An 11,151-nucleotide genomic window follows, 5' to 3' on the forward strand; every position below is an offset into this window, starting at 1 on the left:
TTCTAACTTCCCTTTCCCAGGATGTCCTCCAACCAAAATCAGGCCATGACGAATGACACTGGGAGCGTTCATGGGAATTACATTTAGCAAAGAGGGAAAGACACAGGTGAACCTCTAATATCCACAGTCTGTGTAGCTGTCTGGACATTAATAATGAAAAGTGATGTGTCTGGTGCTTTTCATTCGTAAGTGTGTAAATTTATATGGATGAATCTGTAGTTTACACATGTACGGCTTGTGTGTTAGACATTCTAAATCTTAGGTGTCATACTCCCTCCCTGTCTTAACGCCAGGTGCAGGGGTGCTAGATTTATACCCAGTAGCCCTTGCCCACCCTTGTGGAATGCCATGCATCTTCAAACAGGTACTTCACTTTGAAATCTCATCTCAGCGCGATATCTCAAGGCGGCTAAATATACCCGGCTCCCGCAGCCGTCAGAGCGTAAATACCGCCTGCGCTGCATCAGACCGTATTCAGAGTCACAAGTCTGTCCATTGCAACTGTCCACTTGTCTCCGCCCTTCTCCTCCTTAAACCCTCAACCCCTAATCTATCCTGTTCACAGGAGCTCCTGGAGAAGTGCTGAAGCACTGCATGTCTAACACATCTCTTCTGGGCTGAAGCCAAAGAGATGTCACGGTGCTGTGATTAATCAGCACCAAACAGGGCAGAAGTTTTAAGAGCACTCCACCCCGTGAACATGACCTAACTATATACTAGGTCAAATGTTTGTCACCGTTATTTAATTCTCCCAGTTTGGAATGTTTTTCTTTCATACATAAGAAATTGTATGAAATATTCCAAACTATCTTCCGCTATAATGCATATTCCAGTATAATACTGTTCAAATTACAGAAACTGGTTACCGTGTGGGGTAGAGAGCTTTAGTAATTATGAATACTGATATTTTTTGTATTGGTGAGGCTCTAAAGTGGTTTTAAAAAAGGTTCGTTCTCTATTTTAGTTAGATGTCGCAAATTCGGCAGAAATAGATCGGAAATTGTCAGTGATTAATTATTAAAAACAACATAAACAGCCAGCTTTCACTCAGTGCAAAGAGTGAAAGCATACCTACCAACAGTGCTATTTTCTATATCATTTAAAACTGACTTACAGTAATGAATTAAAGAGAACATCTTTTATGCATGCAAAACAAAAGAAAAAAGTCGTGATATTATTAATATGTAATTTTGCACACATTTTGACTTATTTCAGTGCCAGAAAGTTAATCTTATAAACACTGGGTTATCGATTATTACATGGACCTAAGTAATTATTTGTCAGTCTATTATAAATCCCACTTCCACTTTAAACATGATGGATGGATGGATGGATGGATGGATGGATGGATCTAACAAAAGGACAATAGAAATCACAGTAAATGCAAATATTGCAAATCTTAGGTATGGGTCTTTTAGCAACTATGACATCCGAAGATACTGTAGAGAGGCAAATTTAGCGCTCTCTGTCAGCAGGAGTCCTCTGCTTTGAATCAATCAAATGTAAATCCTTTTGACATAACTCCTTGAAGTGACACCTTTTTAGCACCATAAATTTTCTTTGCGACAAAGTCAGTAGGGAACTTTTGGGGAAAAAAATCTGCTTGCATAAATCTACTACATAAATTCAAACATTTGAAAATAACAAAGCTTGGTGAGGAGCTCACACATTTCTTCTTTTCAAATCTTTAAACTATTAACAAATAAAGTAGAACTTGAGTGAGTGGCACAAAAGATCTACGTAGAAATACTCTCTGTGCTTCTCTGCACCTCCATGGTGTTCATGATGGAGGCAAAGTAACACTATGTACACATGATATTGCAGCAAGCTGCAGTGGCTTTGTATCAGACTGTGCCTGTCTTCCAACAGGGAAGGGTTTCTGTGGCAGAGGCCCAAAGCAAAGCTTCTCACCTAGTGTTGGCTAACCTTGCCCGCCTGTGACAACAAGAAGGGCACTGGAGTTAACATTTAGATAACGGATGTGTGTGCCGCTTTCCATTTCCATTCCTGGTGACAGGGCATCTTAGGAGTACACCAGTTGTGTTTGTGTGTGAGCGGCTGCTCGGGGTGGGAGGAGCGGGGGCGCTCCTGTGTTTCCTGCATCTCAGGGGTGATGTGGGGGAACGCCGAAATTCCTCATTCTGCTCTCCTTTGAGGCATGGCCAGCCCTCTGTCAGCTTTTACTAACCAGATGCATCCGAAACAGGCACCGAGGCTGAAGGGAGGGGATATTGCCTGCTGTGTAGCTGTCGACTTGTTTCTTATTGCATGCTTGTGTCGAGCAGGGTGGCAAGTGTGTTGTGTGTACGAGTGGAATGGGGTGGAGTGGAGTTTAGGAGGTTGTCAGGCTGTCTGTGCGTGTGAAATGTGTGTGGCAGGACATGCTATGAATTTAGGGGAGTGCATAACACACACGCGCGCACACACACACACACACACTCCATCTGTCTTAGCTCTACCAGATTTTTGGATTGTAGCTAGCATCTGTCTCTGCTACAGTGTAGCCTTAAAGTTTTGTTCTGTTAGTATTCTCCAACTCCTCTGCTTGATGACATACAGTAGAGTGAATGTGTGTGACTAAGAGTGATGAATCCTGAGAAAAATGGAAAGAAAGCAAAATGAGGGTGTTTTTTTTTAACCTTTTGGGCTTTTTTTTCTTCATTTTTTGTGGGTGAATAGGTCAGTCCACCCCCCACCCCTGTTGCGTGTATGTGTGCGACTCTCCATCCTCCATCCTGTAGATTTGTGTCTTTGTGTGATACTTTGCAATCTCATCTCCATCTAAAACTCCTGCAGGCCCCGTGCACCATTATCACGCAGTTGCAATAAAACCCACAGTAATTAAAGGGGATCTGGCGGTAATTGCCTCAGTGAATCAACTTAATCAGCACCTGTGCTCACAGTCAACCTAATGGTGCAATCTAACCTTTTAATACCCCAGAAATTAGAATTGTAAAAAATTATACACATGATAATCATTCTGTATTTTGAAACTCTTGAGTGGACAATGAGTGGACCATTGTCCAAGGCAAATATTAAAGCTGCAGTCTGCTGAGTGGGCATTTGTGGGTGTGAGTGAGAGTGAGAGAGCGAGAAAGAGAGGAAAGAGTCAGATGCAATAAGTTCAGGGTGGTGACATCACTCAGTGAGTTTCCTAATGTCTTTAGTACCTTTAATACACCTTGGTGAAATTCATTGTGTTTTGCTGCATCTGACTTACAGGCTAATAAAAGGACAAATAAAGTAAAACAGCTGACAACAATGTACACAAGAAGAAAAAGGTAAGACTATATAATACGGCCACTTAGAGTGTAATTTCCTTCTAATTAAATTGAATTTTAGTGTATTTTATTTGAAATTACCATGGAATTATATTTACTTACAAATACCTCAAAGTAGTTTCATTAGAAGAAGGAGGTAAAAAGTTTATACAGGAAACAAACTAACAAACAAAAAATTACTGTTAGTAAATTTAAGTAGTGCTTTTTTTAATTTCAAAAGTTGCATTGCTAATTTTAAATCGTGTGTAATTACCTAGTAATTTGTGGCAAAAGAAACGTATTTTCCTGTCCAACCTTGTATGTACGCTGTAATTTTCGCGGCCATATTATGAAGTGACTTTACCTTGCCTTTTTTACATTTTTATTTTCTTTCACATTGTTATTTAATATTCATTACATTGATGTGCACGATGGATTTTCTATTATTCAAGCCAACATTTTTTTTTAGTACAATGTGTGTCTCATTCCTAGTAAAATACCCAGAAGTCTGGCAACTTTAAGCTACTCCATAACAGCCTGTGCCCCAGGAAGTATACTGGACTAAAGGTGCAAGATGGGAAATTATTGTTAGCTTTTCCACTACATTACTTTCACTACATGAAATTATGAAGTATTTAAAATGACTTATGCACTACTTAAAGGTACTTGCATTTACTTACTTACAATTATTTCTTTGTTTCCTTTAAAAATCTGACTTATACCAACTTATTCTAGTGCACCGACCTTTACGCATTTGTATGTAAATATTATTACATTCTAATGTCATACAAAATACATTGCAAATCCATTTAATTACTGGGGAAGTATGCCCTTAGTCGCAGGCTGTGTAATAAAGTGTTAACAAAACGAACGAGCAGGTGATGCAACCTGATATTACTGCAAAGTATACGTGCAGAAATTGCATTACCAGCAGGGGGAGACAATATGTTTAAAGCCACAAAGTAGTAAGCAAAAAAGCGTTTGAAGTACATTCCTTTATCGTCAAAACGATTAAGCTAGGCAGCTAATATGTATATACATGCAAACGAGTTAATAATGTCTGTTTAAACACTTTCCCGTGATTACTTTTATGTTGGTTTGAAATAAAATTCCTCCCTCTGCTGCTTACTGCCACTTCTGCATGCGCGTGAAATAGACACGGTGAACCAGCACCTGTTGCTCTCTCACCCACATTTGTTTCTGACTGTTTAAATGAAATTAAAGTTTGGTTTATTCATAATTGTCTTCAACGTACTGGTAATAAAATTGAGCTCATTCTTACTGGCATCAAATCTACAGTTTCTCATTATCTACTGATAACTCTGCTAAACCTTTCTCTCAGGTTAAGATTCTGGGCAAAATCCTCAGGAGTACTCTGTCCTTTACGGAACATACATCCAATCGGCCTACCTTCATCTTTGCAATATTAAGCACCTTTGTTCTTAACTTACCTTCATATTACCACCATACTTGTCAATGTTCTTGTCACAACTCACCTGATTAAGCTAATTCTCTTCACAAATTTCTCCATGAACTTCAGTTGGTTCAGAAGCTGCCCAGATCATATCCAGAACCAGATGAACAAATAACACCTGTTCTTAAAAAGCTGCATTGGCTTCCAGTTCACCCAAGCGTTGCCTTCAAGATCCTCCTTCTCACCTTCAAAGGCCTTGGCAACCTTGTTCCGCCAATATGAATCTGATCTTGCAGCCTTTACCTGCTCTGTCCCAAAACTCTGGATGCACTTCCAGCAGATCTCTCATCTCAAGACCGATCTGTTCGGGCTTGCATATCCTTCATGTAACAAGGTTTTAGTCTGTTGTTACCTTGATCAGTTTTTATAGTTCTGTGATTTGTCTATGTTTATATATTGCTGTGCTGATGTAAGGTAACCCTGAGGGTTTTGAGAGGTGGCTATAAATAAAAATAATTATTATTTTAATTTCACTTTAAGTGTTGTGCATGTTAGCTTACTGAAAAGGCTTAGCAGGACAAAGAACTGAGCTAATATCAATTAAACCTGTGCTTTACTCACTGCGATGTGTCTAATTATTTCATTACAAAGGTCTACGGTCAAACCCTTCAGTGTCTTACAAAAACAGCTCAAAAAAGTTAATGTGTTCACAGCAGCCACTGAATCATTTTCAGTGGCTGCTGTGGCTTGCAATCAGCAGCAAAGAAAAATTTCACAGGACAAATTTTACAGTGTACTATCAATAAAAGTGACACAATGATGTAGAGAAAGAACAAATAGATGGTGACCAGAATTTTTTTTTCCAAGTTGCAGAAACGGGCTTCTCTTGGACATTTTCTGGTAAACATCACTAATAAATGGTCCAGAAAGCACAGTACAGCCACCATGCATCTGTAATTAATAAAATTACAGATGCATTGTGGAACTTTTTGAAATATGACTGAGCAGATGAAAGCAGATAAATGTAAAAGTTATTCTATGCACCACAGTCTTAAAAATAAAAAAAAATCCTGACCTAAATATAGTCTCGAGCATATGATGTGTGCAGAGCAGGTGTGCATAAAGCCACGAGAGAGTCAGCGATTTAAAAAGAATACACACACACAGATCGTCTCTTTTTAAGTGTTTAGAAGTTTATGTGAGCTTTTGTTCCACAACCTCATAGACTCGAAAACACACAACACATACTATTAAACAATAAAACCACAAGGAACAACACAGATAATGATACGGCTAAAATCATGAATAAATTAGCACACTCATTACTCTCACACCGCTGGCCCCACAGCCTCATTGAAATATAGGTCTTTTCAACACATATACCTAATATACTAAAAAAGAACATTTAAAATGATTCAGTGGCTGGTGTGAACACATTAATTTTCAGTACTAAAAATATAGTTTTAAGCAGGTCTTGGGCCCTACTTCTTTCTTGTGTGGAATGCATAATGGATTCCTATGTAATCCATTATAGCTGCTGAGGGAGTGGGAGATAAAGAGTCTTCAGCAGCAGCCACCCGGGGTTGTTCTTCTTTAAATGAAGTTTTAATAAAGAACGACTGAGAGGCTGTACAAGGTCAATTATCAGACTTTGCCGATTCTCTGATGCTGTCCTCCGATCCCTGCGCTTGCTTAACCATAAGAGCTGTCAGTCATAACTTGCTGATCTACACGTAAAAACGTCAGACACCCAGACGAAGGCTGAACCTATCTATCCAACACCTCTGTCAGCGCGCGCTTATTGTTGACTATTTTTCGTCCTGACTGGCACATAAGGTCGCCACTGTCACAGACAGGCAAATCAGGAGAGCTGACTATGGTCGCCGTTCATTTGTCAGTGCCCTCGTTGAGAAGGATATCTCTTTATGCATCAAGAATATGTTAAAAGTCACTGGGGGGGAAGGTGGAGATATTAATTTCATCTGTCCGGGTGCTCGTTTAGCATTGAAAGTTGAAAAGCCCCCCACACGAGCACACACACGCGCACACACACACGCACACACACACACACACACCCTACCGCCATGAACTCATCTCAAAGACTGAGGTGGATTTAATGTACAGGGTGCTTATGAATACACTTATGTATTCATTTGAGCAATAAACGCCGGGCTGGGTCCCACACAGAAAAACAAACTGCCTAGCTTCCGGCAGCCGTTTTAATTAAATGCCATGGATTGTCAAATTTATCGATCCCCCCTGCCCTGACACGAGCCTGAAGGATGTCCTGTGCCATTTCCATATCTTTAGCGTCTTCTCCTGCTAATGTGAGGTGAGGGATGGAAGGAGATGGAGGTCTGCTTGGCTAAATTGGGCCTGGCTTTAACAGCTTGGAGCAGAGGGAGCGATGCAAGGTGTAAATGGATGTAGATAGGCTAAAGAGGAGGGGGTTGCACATGCCCTGAAGCAATAGCCTGAGAGTTGTAGCAAGGCCTCACTCTCTCTTGCTCTCTCAGAGCAGATCTGTGTGCAGATGGGTGTCTGACAGGCCTACAGCTGTTCTCCTAATTGTTCATTAAGTGTTCTATTGATTCCCTTATTTCAAGTACATGTGTCTTTCAGGCGCTGCTCTCTGTGCGTGGCAGACACGCATGCCTCGCACACACACACACACACACACACACACACACACACACACACACACACACACACACACACACACACACACACACACTAATGCACGCTCACACCTACACTCGCATCCTTGCTTGGGCCGAGATGACAGGGCCGGCTGATGGTGAAAATGTGAACTGCCACTTCTAATCCAGAGCTCGTCTCTCTGTGGGGTCCGGCAGGAACCTGGAAAGCGGGGCCGCTCACAACGCTCACAACGTACCAGGCTTTTATTTTCCAAGCTTTTAGCATCAATCAATTAAAGTGCTGGCAGCAACATGGAAAAATGTTTAATTCCTTGTTAAGCGGCAGCAGCCTCAGATTGCACCTGGCTGATAAGGGAGCTTGTGTGAGTCAATTAGATCCTGATACTCTTGCCTTGATTACTCAGGGAGAGTGCAAGCTTTATTTAGGCGGAAGATGATCGAGAGGAGAGGAGAGGAGAGGAGAGGAGAGGAGAGGAGAGGAGAGGAGAGGAGAGGACAGGAGAGGTGAGGTGAGGAGAAGAAGCAGCATCATCTTAGAGCAGTTATATTCTAAGTAGTTTAGTAGTATTCTTCTGCTGTGTAGTAGGCCTATGACTTTTCTTTTGAGCGGCTCCTAACCTGCGCCACACTTAATCTGCAAACAGAGTTATTTAAATCCTGTTTGCAAAAACAAGTTATTGTAAAAGCTCCTTTTAGCCTATGCTTGAGAAAGTCCAGGTCTAAATGAGCAAGCTTTAAGCACTTAACACAAGTAAAAAAAAAAAAGATTTGTACAAATGGGACAAACACTGGTTTCACAGTCCTCTTTGTGGACTAAGAGTATGCAGAGCACGTAGGGAATGCAATTTTTTAAAATGCTTTTATGGTTTTATAGAATGGGTACCATTGTATGGACTGGTCAATGCTAAAGGGAGAAAAATCACCACGCGCACTGTGACCATTTCTCTTTTTCCCTCCTTTGTTCTAAGCCTCACAATTTGGCTTTCAAATTGGACTTAGCGCTTCACTGAGTCAAGTCATATACTCCCAGGCTGGGTGGTCATCTCCATTTCTTGGGCGAGGAAATTCTGTCGGCCCTCCTGCGTTGAGCGGAGTGATAATGTTCTCTGTAAAACACAATCAGTCACCTCCTTCCCTGCCTTTGTCTAAGGCTCGAGGACCCCCAATCAATACTGGCTGGCTGGGTGACTTATCATTGCGGCTTGGTTGCGAAGCTGAACTGAACGGGGCTGCAGACAGCGGGCTGCATCCTGATGCAGACGTGAGCCTTGGCCTGGTGGCTGCATCAGTGACCCGCATGCCAGGCAATGATCAATTTGTTATGAGGTAGTTTTGAGAAAGATAGGGACGGATCACGCAGGCAGTGCATACAAATCTACTGTTTATGGAACTAGAGAGAATCTGCTGCATGAATGTAATCAAAACAGTGGCATTTATGAGTGAAATTGATTTTCCAGCACATCATGATCTTACATTTTTATGTTTCTGGAGAACCCACCCCCCGCCCCGCCCAAAACTTTTCTACTTCTCGAAGTACAGTGTGCACTTCTGTTCATAGGCTAACGTTTTTCACTATAGTCCACAAATTAAAGTGTAATTATGTGGTCATTTTGGAAGACTCAACACTATCATGCAGTCGTTAGAGTGGAACAAAATAAAAAATAGAGAATCAATTCCAAGAATTATTATAAGCTTGTAGAAGGAGAAAAAAATACTGAGTCCAAATAGCAGATTCTTTATTTTATAGGCTTTTATAGACTTAATTTTCCACTGAATAGTTCTTAATCTTCCTGTTCAAGTTACTTTGAAGATAAATACATTCTTTCTATCTATCTATCTATCTATCTATCTATCTATCTATCTATCTATCTATCTATCTATCTATCTATCTATCTATCTATCTATCTATCTATCTATCTATCTATCTATCTATCTATCTATCTATCTATCTATCGACTTTTTTGGAGTTTGAGACTATAGGTTGAAGGCGTTTACATAATACTGGGAGTATTTGTCTGTGCATTGGAAAACAACATTTTCTGAAACCTTTCATTATTTAGATTAGTTTAATTGGTCTTGCAAGATTTACCAGTTGTCTCAAGACTCTGTGCAAATAGGTAATTGACTGTAAAAATAAAAAATTTTTTTTAAAAAATGGTTGGAAGGATGGAGTTTAGCATAGTTCAATGATGTTTGCGGCCAAGCAGGCGTCTTAATGGCCTCTAATTGGGTTAGTAAGGAGAAGATGTTGACATTTGCTATGTGCTTACAGTCCAGAGTCTAGCTTTAGCCATTATGCTAATTCAACCATTATATATCTGGGGGTATTAATGGGACTGACACAAGTGATGTTACAGGTAAAGGACTGTGAAATGGTCTGTAAACAGAGGGAATTGATTCCAAGGATAAAGCGATTGTCACCGACCTGCACCGAGGTGACCCTCCACCTTCCTTTTTTTGCCTCACTCCATTCCTCCTTCTCCTCCTTCTTGTCCTTCTCCCTGTATTCCCCCTCCTCCCAACCTGGTCCAGCCTGTCAAATAGTCTCCGACAGCATTCTGCAGAAGCTGTCAGGGCCATCAAAAAGGTACCCAAACACAGCGTGAAAAGCCGTCTGCTTACAAAAACGAGACTGGATAAGGATCAATACAGTTTACCCCTGTTGCCCAACACCAGAGCCCATCCATCCACCAGAAGCGTCACAGACAAGCCTCAAAATCAGTTGCACTTCAAGTACAGACTCTATGGCTAGCCAGCTCGCTGTCATATAGAGTGCGGGCTTATTTAACAGGAGCATTGCTTTTGAAAGCCTGGGATGGGACACAAAGCTGATTCACAAATTTTTTTGGTGAGTTCGATTTATTGTGAGCGCTGTCCCCCTTAGATGATCAATTATGTTCTTTTCTGGAACTGTTTGAAGTGGATACACAGGCTGTCTGTGTATATGACAAAGGGGTAAACTGTAAACTTGCAGAGACGTTATAAATACATTTACATGCATTTATCGGGCTGAGAGTATTTACTGTGTAGTCCTGACTTGAAAAACTCTTTAAAAGTACATTTTTATAAGACTGTTAATTATAGGAGATGAAGTTTTCATGAGCTCATACGTGCTCAGACATAAAAAAAAAATCGAATCCTTTGACCAAATTAAAATATTGTTTTATGCCTCATAAATATTGCAGGAATCCAAGGCCTGGTTTATATTATTACTGAGGCAGCCTAACAGCTATCTTGTAACAACAGGGGGAGATGACCATTGCCTGCCATGTTCATTTACCTGTGGATGTGTTCACAGTGCAGAGAGCAAGCTATAAAACTAGGTCTGCACTGCCACACAGTAATTGAATTACTCTACCATCCAGCCTCGCATTCATTTACTGTTCTGATGTCTGCTAGTAATCAGAATCAGAATCAGAATCAGAATCAGAATGGGGTTTATTGCCAAATGTTGAGCAGGTTTACAACATTAGGAAATTGCTGCGGTGCTTCAGTGCAAACATAGTGTCATAAATAGCACTTAAATAGACATGGAAAAAAATAAAAGTAGGGATAAGAATTAAAAGTGCTACGTGGAAAGATATGTGCATGAGATATACATGAGATATATACATGAGAATAAGAATTAAGAGTGCTACGTTGAAAGATATATACATGAGTGCAGGTGGTGATCAGTGCCAAACATAGAATGATGCAGTGACACAGCGTAGGGTCATGTGTTAGTGGTGGGAACAGTCATATGGTTATTGTTCATGTGTTCAACAGCAGAGGGGAAGAAACTGTTCTTATGGCGAGAGGTTCTGGTGCGAATGGACCG

Source organism: Mchenga conophoros, linkage group LG17 (assembly GCF_057382185.1).
Source record: "Mchenga conophoros isolate Kocher_MC1m ecotype Shallow Benthic linkage group LG17, M_conophoros_male_GT1.1, whole genome shotgun sequence".
Classification (NCBI taxonomy): domain Eukaryota; kingdom Metazoa; phylum Chordata; class Actinopteri; order Cichliformes; family Cichlidae; genus Mchenga; species Mchenga conophoros.